We start from the raw sequence: 14400 nt of genomic DNA, 5'->3' as shown, positions 1-14400 counted from the left end.
TTCTTAGATAACAAAGATCTATTTGGGCGTTAAAGGGATGCATTTGTGTGTGCATGTAGAGAGAGTGCAGAGGCACGTGTGCTACCTCCAGTCACAATGTCCCCACACAAAACCAATATACTCCACTTGGATGAATATATTCTGACATATTCTACTTGGATCTTTGATAATTTGGTAGAAAATGCCATTCCCTGCACTTTGGAGGGCTTGTGTCCCTCTGCATGTGTTTCTGATTGTGTGAGTGAACAGACTGTCACTTCCATGTTCACATGCCTTCTCTGAGTGTGCAAGCAATGACAAGATTGAGGAGATATTCCTACTCACCTCGCCTCTCCTTCACCGCAGGCCCTGTGTGAAGCAGGAGATGGGTGGGTCCTGAGGGAAAGAGTGGCTACCTTTTGTCCTTGCATAGTAAGGTTTTAGGAGAATTGGCCTACTTCTTATGAGATCTGGGATATGAACCATGGTTTTGAGATGTTAGGAGAAAGAAAGAAGAGGGCCTACTTAAGGCCTGTTCCCACTTTGGAAGGTTGTGAGAAGAATCAGTCTGACCTGGATATGGAAAATGGATTGACAGTATGAGAGTGCCCAGGAAGTTCATCTTAGCTGAAATGAGGGATGTCAGAGAAGTCCGACAAAATGGAAAAGGAAACTGAAATTGCTACAAGCTATGTGATCATTTGTGGTCAGGAAGGGAAATACAATCGGTATTCATTCATATTCATTCATCATTGCTGTTGTTTTTAAGTCCTCAAATGATATGTAATTAAGGGTGGTTTCGTTTACATTGTTTTGACATTTATTTTACATTGAAATAAATGTATGTTGTGTAAGTTATGTAAATTGTTACATAATTTACATACCTTGATATTAACTAGCAAATAGCGAGATGAATAATGTCATATTTGTTGGAAACCAAACTGCAAAGAAACAGAAACAGTACTGCAGTGGAGTTTTTAGGTAGCTCATTTGGGGAACCTGCTTCATCCCTGTCTCTCCACACAAGAGGCATCGGGGGCTAGCAAGACATTGGGGATGGCTGTCCATCGTAGTCTACCAGGCAACTATTTGGGAGAGGTTAGAACTACCTCTTCAGGGATGGCCCAAGACATTTTTCTGCCTGGGGGGAATCAGCAAATTGTGTCCCCTTCAAGTCAAGGTGCATCGTCCCTCAGGCCAGCCAATTCAGTTTGGAACCTGCGGCAGAAAATCCCCCAAGCATCTCTCCTCTTCTCTGGAAGCAAAAACCCAACAATGAATAAATTAAACACCTGGAATCAGCTCCCTGAGTTGGCTGCCTTGCTGTGCTTAATGGAAGGACCGACCCTGTACTTCCTTCACATTGGCCATACCTGATACCTGCAGGCCATGCTCTTTCAATAACACTCTGGCCTGTTTAATTTTGACTCTTGGCATTTGCTTCTTCCTTTCCTTCCCACCCTCGACTATCCTATTCTATTACAGATAATGTTGAAGGAACAACCTGTGTTTAGAGTAGTAGTGGGGAACCTCTGGCCTCCAGATGTTGTTAGACTCCACCAACAGCCATAGCCAGAATGGCTAATCTTTAGGGATAATGGGAGATGTAGTCCAGTAACATCTGGAGGGCTAAAGGTTCCTACTCCTGGTTTAGAGGATTGCTGTTGCCCTTAGGTGAGTTAATGCTATTTTTTTTTTGCTGCTAGGCCTCGTTGTTCACAGATATTCCATGTTCACTTATGCATTATTCTGCTAGAGGTGCTACTGGTTGATGCTTGTGGTATCCCTCCCCCTTCCCGCAGAGGCTAATACTATGCTGAACAGTGCTGTGTGTCTTGGAGAATGGGAAGGCCTCTCATTCAGAAAAATATTTTTCAATTGTAAATAGACACCATGGATTTCTATTCCCAATTGATAATAACCCACTATAAGATTACCATGCATATTGGCTGTGAAAACTTACTATCAGCCAGCTTAATGAGTCTACCAAAACTCATTGACATCAATGGAAATCCAATTATTTGAGTGGGATTTGTCTGATCCAGTAATATACAGTTTCTAGCACATGGTGACAGAGCTCCAGGTCTGTATTTGTTATGCCTTCTACCTAAAAGAACACCTCTTTAATCCGAGAGAAATGGGTTATAGCTGCTTTGGGCCAAGTGAAATGTTATCTGCACATCCTCAGAGGTGCTCTCTTTATTATTAATGTTCACATGTTCCATATGTTGATGGTTAAATCTAGTCCTGACTCCAATTAAGGCAGATGCCCTGGCTCCTATATTTATGTTTCTGTATTTTGTTTGTTAGTCATCTAATGCAGGGCAGTCTCTAGGTGACTTACAACAGAATTTAAAAACTTTTCAAATCCCATCAAATGCCTGGGTGAAGATGAAATGCTTAACCTGATGCCAGAAATATGTTGGTGCCAGGCATGCCTTTGGCCCCATCTGCACTAAATATTGTACCGGTTTTAAACAGTCATGGCATCCCACAAAGCATCCTGGAAACTAGTTTGTAAAGAGTTTCCTGGAAAAGGGAATTGATTGTGTTTTTGTGCCAACATCTAATAATCATATGATCATAGGATTTTAGAACACAGTCCACACCATGCATTTAAAGCAGTATCATACCATTGTAAACAGTCGTGGCTTCCCCCAAAGCATCCTGGGAATTGGAGTTTGTTAAGGATGCTTAGAGGAGACCCTTATTTGCCTCACAAAGCTACAGTTCCCTGAGAAGAGATAGTGATTGCTAAACCACTCTGAGAACTGTAGCTCTGTGAGAGGAATAGGGATCTCCTAACAACTTTCAGCACTCTAAAAACTACAGTTTCCAGGTTTCTTTGGGGGAAGCCACAACTGTTTAAAATAATATAGTAGTGCTTTAAATGTAAGGTGCAGATGGAGTCTTCCTCGGGAGACCAGTCCACATGTGTCAATTAAATGTTGCCCCAAAACACCAGATTTGTGATTTATCCACCTTTGTAGAAGCCTACAGTTGAGGGCATCTCCCTGCTCAGAACTTCCCAAGACAACATTATTGTTTTGACCAATCAGAATGTATTTCCATGCTGCAGCTCTCTCTCTATACCTGTCAATGTCCCTTAAGGCACACTGGAGAACAATTCCTCTCGGTCTTTCTCATAGCAGTATCATGTCTGCTCTTAATCTTGCTCTGTCTAGGCCAAACTGAGCCAACCCTTGCTATCTCTCCCAGGGTGCCTTTCATATATGTCTCATTGGCCACCATCATATCTCCTGTCCTTCATTAAAATATGCAGGATTCCCCCAACCATTTTTTGTTAAATCACCTGTTTCAAGGTAAAATTTGCATATGTCACAACATGTTGCTCAAAACCCAGGAATTTCTTGACTGGATATAAAATATTCAAGTAGTGAAAATAGCCTTGAGGTGTTGGCTTGGTTTCATACTGTTGCTATGGAGACAGTTTATAAGTATGGCTTCCAGTTTTCCCCATACATATTCCTGTGTGGTTTTTAGGTATATATAATCAAAAATGAAAAAGAGCAGGATATCATTTGAACCAGGAATCACTATGCCTCTTATATGTTTCCATTACCAGAATAACTTTAATCTTCCATGCCACTGGCGGGGTTAGCACGACCCAGAACATTTCTTTCTGCACTTGCCAAATGGCTGAAAAGGTTTGAGCCCCAGGACCTGTCTTTTTACATATCAATCTGAGATAATTCAAGGATCCACTGTGATGTGAATAGCAGAAGTCACCATATATCACCATAAATATATATATTTATACACACACACACACACACACAGAGAGAGAGAGAGAGAGAGAGAGAGAGAGAGGAGGAGGAGGAGGAGGAGGAGGTTTCAGAAAAATTCCATCCCCATCTCTCCAGATCTTCCTTCCCATATCCACACAAGCTAATGAATAGCTTTGCTCTATTACCTTACATGGGGAGAGACTGCAAGGGTGATATTTGAGAGTGATTGAGGTGGCCAGCCCGTTTAGCAATGAGTCATCTCCCCCAACCTTTCATTTGACCCTTGCATGATCTCCTGCTGGGAGGAAGGGCGGGATATAAATCAAATAATGAATAAATAAATAAAGCTCCATGCAAGCTAATCTGCTCAATTAGTTTGGGGTTTTTTGGGGGGGCGGGAATCCAGGAACAAAGGCAGCAATCCCCCCGTCTTAGATTTCAGTGTAAGCTGGGGAAAAATTGGAGCCAGGGGTTGAAATGCATGCCTCTTTTTTGAAGTGGGCTTTTACAAGTCTCCAAAGTTCTTTTCTGAACCTAGTTTGGAAGAAGTGAATAGGGTATCAGGATGTGCGTGTGCCTCACTGTGAAACCTTGGGCCAGTTATTAATTTCAGCATGAACTGACAGCATGCCCTGATGCAGCCTTCCCAAGATGGTGCCCTCCTCATCCTGGTGCCCTCCAGACAGCTGTGACCACCTTTAAGAGGAACCTCCAGGTCCTGCAGGACACAGTTTGGCAGCCCCAGCAGCACACCAAATCTGGGGTTCCTATTCTATTCCAGTGAGAAAATGGATTGGTCCCTTCAGAACTGGTAGTTTTTGGCTAGGAAGCTTATTCCTGATGAAAGCTGTCTGCAGTCTCACGCTGAGCTGCTCATTCTTTTACATGAGACTTGAGGATTGTCTTAAGCATCCCTAAGGCATATTTTAAAATGCCTGCTGGGATGCATTGAAAATCTACTGTTTGGCAATAGACTAAATTTCTCACCTGTTGCCTGGAATGGAGCCAGCAGAGATTAATTTCCTGAGAAGGTTTTTTTTTAATAACTTTTTTAAAAAGCAGAAGAAATTGTGGATTATTGTCTGGATTGTTGAGAGGACTTGGACACCAGGAGGGAGTATCACCGTAATTAAAAAGAGAGAAGAAGAGAATAAAATCCATAAACTGAGCTGGATGGGTGGGGAACAGCTGTTTGAGTTGGAAAAGTGGGAATAGGAAATTGGTTCCTGTTTGGCATTTGAGAAGCAGTAATCTATGACTTTCTTCCTCCCCTTGGGTTTTAAATCATAAATCACTTTTGTAGAAGAAGAAGAAAAACCCTCTTGTTTCCTTGATTTTCTGTGTGTTGCCAAGTCCCCCACACAGAGCCTAAGATGGAGGATTTCTTTTTCCGCTGGGATTGTTCCAGAGCCATTAGTTCATTGTCCACAAGAACTGGCAACATCCTAAAATGTTCAGTCAGCTCCAAACTGTAAATTAAAGGACAACAGAGAGATTTGGCCATTAGTGATGCTACAGTATTAGATACCTTGGTCTGTTTTTTGTTTTGTTTTAGTCAAGAGTAGTTTCTAGTCTAGAGTAGACCCATTAAAGATGATGGGCCTGTGTTATTCAATGGGTCTGCTCTGTATAGAACTGGATACAGTATAGAACCCATGGGTTATATGCAACTAAGTCCTATTCAGAGTAGACACATTGAAATTAATGTACCTAAGTTAAGCATGTCCATTAACTGGATTGGATACCACCCAGTATCTCTGTGGGCTGCCGGTGCCCTTTGAGGCATCTCCTTCCAGTTGTGTGGTTGGGTTGCACTGCAGGCAGTCCAACCTGGGTCTGGACTGAGGAACCATTGTGTCCCGCTCTTATCTCTCTTGTTGGCCCCACTGCTGTCACACCAGCCAGGGGCCATGTCCCACTGGAACACACTTTTTTTTACATTGTTTTAATCCATTGTAATGCATGGGATACAGCTCTGAAAAGCATACATGAATCTTGCCTGTATGTTTGCTTTCCACAGGCAGGGAGCTCTTGGCTTCTGGGAACAATCCAGGCATGCAACTCCTTCACTACATCCTCATTTTGAAATAGTGCAGTTGATACAACCATTAAACCACAGATTATTACATTAAACAAAAACATAAAGAGCAGCAGCAGCAGAGATCTACATATTAAGCAGGAACAGAACCCAAAGCTAGTTTTAAAAGGAAAGGTTTCAATTGCTGGTGGAAGATCCATAGAGGATGGTGTGGTAGGGTGGAGGCACTTGCCTGAACTCCTGGCACGTGAGTCACTGCTGTTTCCTGGGGGGATGAGGGGGACAGACGAGGCAGCAAGGAGGGCAGTGCAGTGCAATTGCACTAGCATGTCTGTTGTCTACGCTCTGGTAGCCTCTAGGTTAGACTTGCTGCAATGTGTTATAGGTGGGGCTGCCATTGAAGATGGTCTAGAAACTGCAGCTAGTGCAGAATTCAGCAGCTAGATTACTAACTGGGATAAATCAGTTGGTACATGTAACAACAACTTTGGCATGGCTGCACTGGCTATTGGTTCATTTCTGGGGTCAATTCCAAGTGTACTTTTTGACTGATAAAACCTTATGCAGCTCAGGATCTCAATCTCAATGACCACTTCTCCCCTTATGAACTGACCTGGACCCTGTGTTCATCATCAGAGGCCCTTGTTTGTGTGCCCCCTCCGGAAGGCTCACAGGGTGGTACACTAGGAGGGGCCTTTTCAGTGGTGGCCCCCTGGCTGTGGAATGCTCTCCCAAGGAAGGCACACCTGGAACCTTCTTTATCTATCTTTAGGTGCCAGGCAAAGTCTTTCCTTTTCACTCAGACCTTTGGCCCTTGATGTGGGCTGTTTTAGTCATACCTTTTTTATATGGGTTTTAAGTTTTTATATTGTATGTTTTTAAATCTGTTTTATATTGATTGTTATTAATTGTGTTGCACATCACCTAGAGACTCCTGTGTCTGAGGTGACCTAATAATAATAATAATAATAATAATAATAATAATAATAACAATAACAATATTTATTTATTTATTGCATTTATATACTGCCCCATATTAAATAATAATAATAATAATAATAATAATAATAATAATAATAATAATAATAATAATAATAATAATAATAATAATAATAATAATAATAGCAGGAGTGGTGGATTGGCTCCACTGGTGTATTTGTAACATGCCACCCTCTCCACTGTAGCAGTGACATACTTGCCAGGAGATAAGGCAAGCACCTCTGCCTCACCACACTGTCTGCTACTGTGAAATATAGATTATTATCTAACTTCTTGTCGCAGGGAGTTCCAGATATGGAGCACCACCACAGAGAAAGCCCCCTCACTTGTCACCACCAACCTTGCCTCAGAAGATACTAGCACACACAGTGGGGGTGCAACAGGATAAGCAGATAAAACAGACTTTCAGATAGGGTCTTCCCAGGCTGCTTATGGCTTTATAGGTAATAGCCAGCACATGAATCACACTCAAAGATGGACTTGGAGCCTGTGCAGCTGATATAATAAGGCAGCCTTCACCGACCTGGTGCCCTACAGATGTTTGGGACTACACCTGCAGCCCTAAACATCTGGAGGGTGACAGGTTGGTGAAGGCTGCAGTAACTGGATCCCAGTACCTTGCTCCAGTCAAGATTTTAGCACCAGCATTCTGCACCAATTGACGTTTCCAAGAGGTCTTCAAGGGCAGCCTCTTTTCAAATATGTTACAGCAGTCCAATCATGATATAACATATGCATGTAGGACCGTGACATGGTCTGCACTGAACTGTGCGCTTCTCTTTTGAAGATCCACCACAGCTACATGGGTAAAAAAGATCATGTTTCTAGTTAAGAGGGAAATCATTTTCCAGAGGCTTTTCTGCTTTATGACTTCAACCCACCCTTCCATTTTCTCTCCCCCCTCCCCCCATGAAATAAAAGTGTCCTTTACTTGGGACGAAAGTGAACCTTATTAACCTGAAATATATTCTGGACTGGCAACCTGGGAGTCTTTAATAACGTTTTAGTCTGCTGTCTCAGTGCTTAATGCCACAGCATTTTAAACATGTTTTTTTGGCTCAGACTGTTTCCTGAAGTGCTTTTAAACAATATTTTAGCAGCCTAAGCTGTCTCAGGCGGCCAAGGAAACACTTGTTGCTGGAAATGATGTTTTCCTTGGTAACATCTCTGCATCACTGTGACATGTTTAACTTTTAAAGCTTATTTTGTATGTCGCTTGTTTTTCAATTGGAGCCAGAACATAAATTCCAGATAAGAGGGTGTAGCTGGAAACCTACTTCCCCCTCTCCCTTACCCTCATTTCATCCCAGTCTATGTGGGGTGAAGCAATCCAAGTGGTGCAACCAATGACCCTGCAGGCTGGCATGTTGAGAAGCAAGTTCTTTTTTTCAACCTGCTTTAATTGCTTTTTGCCTGGGCTGGGGATATTTATGGGTTAGGAGATTGCCAAGTTATTTATTAGATGGAAGATCTGGGGATAGACTAATATAAATCACTTAGGCCAGTATTGAATATACCAGACACTCAGTAATTTAAAAAGCTTTAATAAAAATGCTAAAATATGAGACTTGTCTTTGGCTGTAATGAGACTCAGTTATCATGTTTTTTATCAGCGATTTTTAGGCTGTTTTATTTTACGTTTTGCGCAAAGCAACGGAAATGTGGGCAGGGCCTCCCAAAGCACCCTGCCTACAACCGGATGCTTCATCTGCAAGAGAGGATTGGAGTTCTGGGCTTGTGAGCACTGAGGGATTTTAACACATGTCCCCCCCCCACACACACACATACACATCTGTAGCATTAACAAGCTCAAACCTTCCAGGCATGTCACAGGAAAAAAAACTGGGACAGGCTTATAGCTAGGGGTGGATGGATCAACTTTTTCCAGCCAGTGTCACTGTAACATGTGATCATTCATAAGCCCATTCCATCCTGTTTCTGCATTCTTCTGTGTATGTTTGCTTTTTTAAAAACACACACACAAACTATAGCTCTGTGAGGGGAATAGGGATCTCCTAACAATTCTCAGCATCCTTAACAAACTAGAGTTCCCAGGATTCTTTGGGTGAAACCAGGACTGTCTAAAGAGGTATAATAGTGTTTTACATGTATGGTGGCCTTACTCGGGACAGCATTTCACAGGCATCAATAAGGATGGGAGAGACATTCAGTTCAGTTCTCCTTTAAAGCTGAATCTATCAAATTTGCACTTTCAGAAATAATATGAGAACCGAAACACAGCCATCCTTCGACATTTGCACTTATCCGAATTTTGCAACCAAGCAATGTTTACAAAACTGCCTAAATTAGGAGAAATTGCTTTTTGAAATGTGTAGATTAGTCAGAACTGCAGACAAAAAAAGGTGTTTATCAGGAGAAATCCTCACTAAAATGCTGAAGAATGTTCATGAGCAATTCTTTTAAAAAAATCACAAATTTCTGCAGAAATGCAGAGAACTGAAATTAAGATATATATAAAAAGGTAGAAACTGAAAGAAATGAAATTAAGCTGCTTCCATCCCTGGGGGTCAATTAAGCCTTCCTTCCATCCTTTTTATACAAAAAGCAATGTAGGCTAAATGCTCAGAAAAGAGAAAGTGTAATTCACACAGCAGGCCAAGCTTCTGCCAGGCAAGTGTTGCTGACACACCTACGGCTGCTCAGATGCTACTCACGGCTTGCCTCCTCCTCTTTGTCCTCCTCTCCACCTTCTAATCAGTAGGAGGCCTGTTCTAGGGAAGAGCAGGCATGTGTGGGAGAAGCAGGAGGACATGCATAGGTGGTTGCCTGGCAACTACCCATATATCCTTTCATTGATCCCTTCCTTCCCTCCCTTTGCCTAGGTCATCCTAACTGTGCCTGGGTTGCATCCAGGACCAGGAGGACCAGCTTGAACGGAGAACGGGGGCCTTTAATCCTTGCGTAAGAGAGGGGAATGGTGGCATGTTTACCTTGTCATACAGGAGTGAGGAAAGCACTCAGTACCTTCCCCAGGGTTTCACAGAGGAAAACAAGGAGACACCTTGTTAGCAGTGCTGTTTTGAAGACAGCAGCTTCTGCTTTACTGTTCCACACTGCCAAAGGGTCTCTTTGTTGTTAAAAGTATTTGTAGTTCACCCTTCATTTATATTCCCAGAGTAATTTATTGCACAGAGAGAGACCAATATGTGAATATGAAAATATGATGTTAAGTGTGTGTGTGTGTGCGTGCATGCGTGTGTGAGTGCGCAGAAGGAGAATGGAGGCAGGCACAGGTGACCTCTCTTTGATTTTGCCTGCACCTTCCTGTACTTTAGCAACTGCTACTCTGCCCCCCCCAATTTTTTTTCTCATATTGGCAAACTGGGATGACATAGAGGGCAGGAAAGGAAGTCTGAAGGGCCCTAGATGATTTCTCAACAGAAAAAGAAAATTACTATTACTGGAGGGGTGGAGCTGACCTGCTGCAGGGGACCCTCTTCCCCAATGATCCCACTTAATCCACCACCTGCATCCTACTAGGGTGGCGGTGGGGGACTGGATCAAGCACAGCTCTCCGCAAGTGCCACCAATCAGCTGATTGTCAGTGCTTATGAAGCCTGGTGCACAGTGGCTGTTTGCAGAGGGCTTTGCAGGTGCCACCAATCAGCTGATAGGTGGTATCTGCTAACCCCCTTTTTGGCTCAGCCATGTATTTGTCCCACACCTGACATCATGCAGGATGTCAGGTACAGGGCAGTTGGGTGTGGCTCATAAGCCAAACCAAGAGACCCGGTGGGCTTAGTTAGGCCCACATGCCAGAGGTTCTTTACCGCTGTAGCTACATTGGAGTGTTTGTGCTGATGTGCAAAATTGCATTGCGCTCATGATAAGATGTTCACATCATGACTTGAAAAGACCAACATATGGGTTGCATCCAGACATAGTGATACTTAGAGTAGGCACAATGTCATGAATAGGACTTCAGTTACTGCCTTAAATTCCATTGATTTCTTCTCAAACCATGACAAAGCCTGGATCACTATATTAAAGCGGTTGTAAGTACTGGGCCTGATACTAAGTGTAGACTGTGACAGAAGCAAAGGCCTGATTTCTTCCAAAAATATATTGTGTTCACATGATTGATGCGAAGGGAAGAAAAGCGATGAGATTGGAATAAGCAACCTTTGGGTTTTTGAAATTTTGCAAAAATGGGCATAGATAAATGTCCCAGAGGTTTTGCTGATGTTCCATGAAGTCAATTCTGTCTATGTTTTTGGTTCACTTGCCTTCTTAACTTGGAAAATTTCTAAAATGAGTTTCAGAATTGGCATGTGTTGTAGCTTGTGTTCTTTTTTCCTCTCACAGTTTACTGATGCTCATGATCACATTGATTAAAACACTGTGCAAAAAGTGACACTGATGTAATCATTTGTTTGCATCAAGATTCCATTTTGTGCTGTGGTTTAATCAATGTGCATATGCACTCGTGCACATTAGTAACCTGCAAGGAATTTTTTTTTTTTTAAAGTGCCACACTGTGCATATATAGCGGTTTGAACACAGTAAAAAAAAAAAGCCTATAAAAATGGAAGAACTGTGGTTTGTTAACTCTTTAATGCCGCCCTACAAACAAAATCTGGTAGTTCAGAACCCCAAAGTTTGAGGGTACAGACTCAGATGAGAATTTCATAAGCAGCCTTATGCAAAATCCATGTACCTCGTGCACATTAAGGACGGGGAAAGCTGTGAATAAAGCTATAAATACACATGCTGAGAGATGCTCGGGAAACAATCATTATAAACCACCGGAGCACAGCTTGAGTGGTTTGTGATGTCACTAGAATCATCGTGTGTATTTATATCCTTGCAATTCACAATAATTTGTTCTCATTCCCTATCATCTCTCTTCAAAAAATACAACATAGGGGAGAAAAGCAATCATAAATAGAATGGGATCTGCTCTGACATGACATGATATAATGTATTATCTAAGTGGGGGCATTCAGGAGGGGGAATTCAAGAGCTGAGGCCCACAGGTTCAGCTTGATGCATGACAATACAAAGATGTTGCCAGTTCTTTGCATTTCCAGAGACTTTGACTCTGCAGTCAAAAGATCCATAAAGAACCAGATATAGGGACAGAAGGGCAGTTTAATTGGGCCAGACCAATGCCACTTCTAACCCACCATCCTTATCTTTTGATTGGATTACTGCAACATGCTCTCTGTAGGGCTACCCTTGAGGTTGGTCTTGAAGCTGCAGCTGGTGGAAAATGCAGTGGGCTCAACTCCTCGCTGAGACAGGATATCACCATTATGTTACCCTACTGTTGAAAGAATTGCACTGGCTGCCAGTTAGCTAACGGACTAAGTTCAAGGTCCTGGTATGGGTGCTGGTTAGCTAAAGGGCTAAGTTCAAGGTGCTGTTTTGGGTTTGTAAAGCCATATACAACTTAGGACCAGGATACCTGAAATATCATCTTACCTCTTATAAAGCCAGTTGATCACAGTGGACAGGAGAGGGCTTCTTGCAGATGCCATCTTATCAGGAGGTCCTTTCTGCACAGTGTAGGAATTGGGCCTTTAGTGTTGTGGCATATGCCCTTTGGAATTTCCTCCCCTTAAACATGAGACAGGTGGCATCTTTGGGGCATCTATTGAAGACTTTCCTCATCCAACAAGCCTTTTAAGTAGAGACTTTTATTCCAGTCTGCATTTTATAAAGCAGATTAACACCATGATTTCATTTTGTAAGTAGGAACTAAGTAGTGAGTTGTCCCGTCTGTCATTCTCTCCCTAAGTATGGGCAGTAGAGTTCAGTGTGAAAGTTCTTGGGTCAGACACCAGACCATTAGGCATGAACCAAGATTAAAAGTTTATTTACCTTCTCCCCCCCCAAAAAAATAGATGCTATTTTCATGGACATATGCATCTTTTTGTGAACACTTTTGGGTTAGAGAACTGGACCACAACATTTGGAGACATGTGAATGTTGAAGGATATCTGTCTTCCAGTTTGCTTATCGGTTCAGGAAATGTGAATTGGGCAGATTCACAATAAAATGAGAACTGATTCCCCCCCCAGTCCCTAGGAGTAGCCAACGTGTTGCCCTCCAGATGCCATGGACCCCAAGCCCCATCAGCATCAGTCTGCATGGGATGATAGGAGTTACAGTCCAGTGATATCTGGAGTGCTGCCCCTGCGCTGTGGAGCTGTGATATTCCTGTGTTGAGGTGAAATCGTGTAACTAGGGTCCCTTAAAAAGAGGGTCACACCTGAGAGCTGTTCCCTAATCCTCCTCACCAAGAGGTAGCTGCTTTCCGGTGTTCTGGTTTGTGTCCCATATCAGAGCTGGCTTGCTGTTCACCTTGCCAGTGGTGATGCTGGGCTTTATCTTCCATGTATGCTCTTGTAATCCTGGATAATCTCCTTCATTTAAATGTACACCTCAAACTCATTCAGTTGTGCGGAGTTCTTGATGCAGATCCATCAACGGATCTGAGTTTGAGCCCGGAGGGGGACCCACCTCCTTGAACGAGATTCGTCTTCTGTTTATGGCCGTTGCGATGTGAAAGTGAGATACCAAGGACATAATAACTTCCATAGCAACCAACTGTGAAGGCACAAACAAGAGATTATGATTCAGGTGGGGAATAAACAGGGGAGACGCAGATGAATCCTTGAAGAACATGTTTTCGCACCAGCGTCCTTTGTAATAAAGAACCAGTGAACAGAAATATAGGGGAAATGCAGATTCAAAACGGCTGAATCATTTCTCTCCATAGGTTGTTTTTTCAGTTTTCCACAAGGCGTCAGCTGTCCTTTAAATCTGCTGCACATTATATTGCCAAGAGCAGACGAACAGATTGAAAGCTAAAGTCTTTTTTTTCCCATCCTTTCCCTTTCCTGGATCTTTCAAGATATTTTTGGAAATGCTTTTAATTCTTTCAAGTTGAAAAGCAAGGTATATCATTGAGGTGGGGTGGGGTAGAAGACGAGAAAGGAAAGGGAGAAATGGAACTCAACGTTTAAAAGACACCTGCATTGATCGTTATGTGCTATTTTCTAGAACTGTACCAGTGAATCTATATAGTGTAGCCAGGCCCAGCACCAGTGCACAGCCAGGTTGGGCCTTGGCAGAGGAGCCCCTCCTAAGGGTGGAGCCCACTCCACAGTCCACAGCAACATCGGGTCATGTCACCTGCTGCTGGCTTAAATATGCCTGCTACCTCACCTACCTGTTGCAATAGCATGTCCATGCACGCACATGCCTGCCATAATCCAAGATGGCTACGGGGCTGCCCCTAAGGGTTTGACACCGCCATCTTGAATTATGGCAGGCATGTGTGAACAGGGTGTGCACACTGATGCCAGATGTAGGTGGGGCAGACAGACTTATACAAGCTCCATGCTGCCTGTAGCAGGATGGGTTGTTGGGGCAAACGCTGCTGCAGGCCTAAGCAAGTCCATGGCCAGGGGCCCAGTGATGCCTGGCACCAGCCCTGAGTGTAGTAGATCAGGGATGGGGAATCTGTGGCCCTCCAAATGTTTAGGGCTCGCAACTCCCACCAGCCCTAGCCTTAAAACTGAAGCCAGTAGAGGAAGGGCCATACCTCACTGGAGGAGTGTCTGCTTTGCACGTAGAAGGTTTCTGCAGGGAGAGATTCCTTCCCAT

The 14400-nt window shown here is 43.1% G+C and overlaps 1 protein-coding gene across 10 annotated transcripts in view; it reads left to right on the top strand.

The window, feature by feature from the left end:
• Positions 1–14400, top strand: part of LOC133368398 (opioid-binding protein/cell adhesion molecule) — a 919374-nt gene that overhangs the window by 795191 nt on the left and 109783 nt on the right. The window lies entirely within an intron of this gene.

This window comes from Rhineura floridana, chromosome 12 (genome assembly GCF_030035675.1).
Source record: "Rhineura floridana isolate rRhiFlo1 chromosome 12, rRhiFlo1.hap2, whole genome shotgun sequence".
In the NCBI taxonomy this organism is placed as follows: Eukaryota; Metazoa; Chordata; class Lepidosauria; order Squamata; family Rhineuridae; genus Rhineura; species Rhineura floridana.
This window is presented reverse-complemented; position numbering and strand designations above follow the sequence as displayed.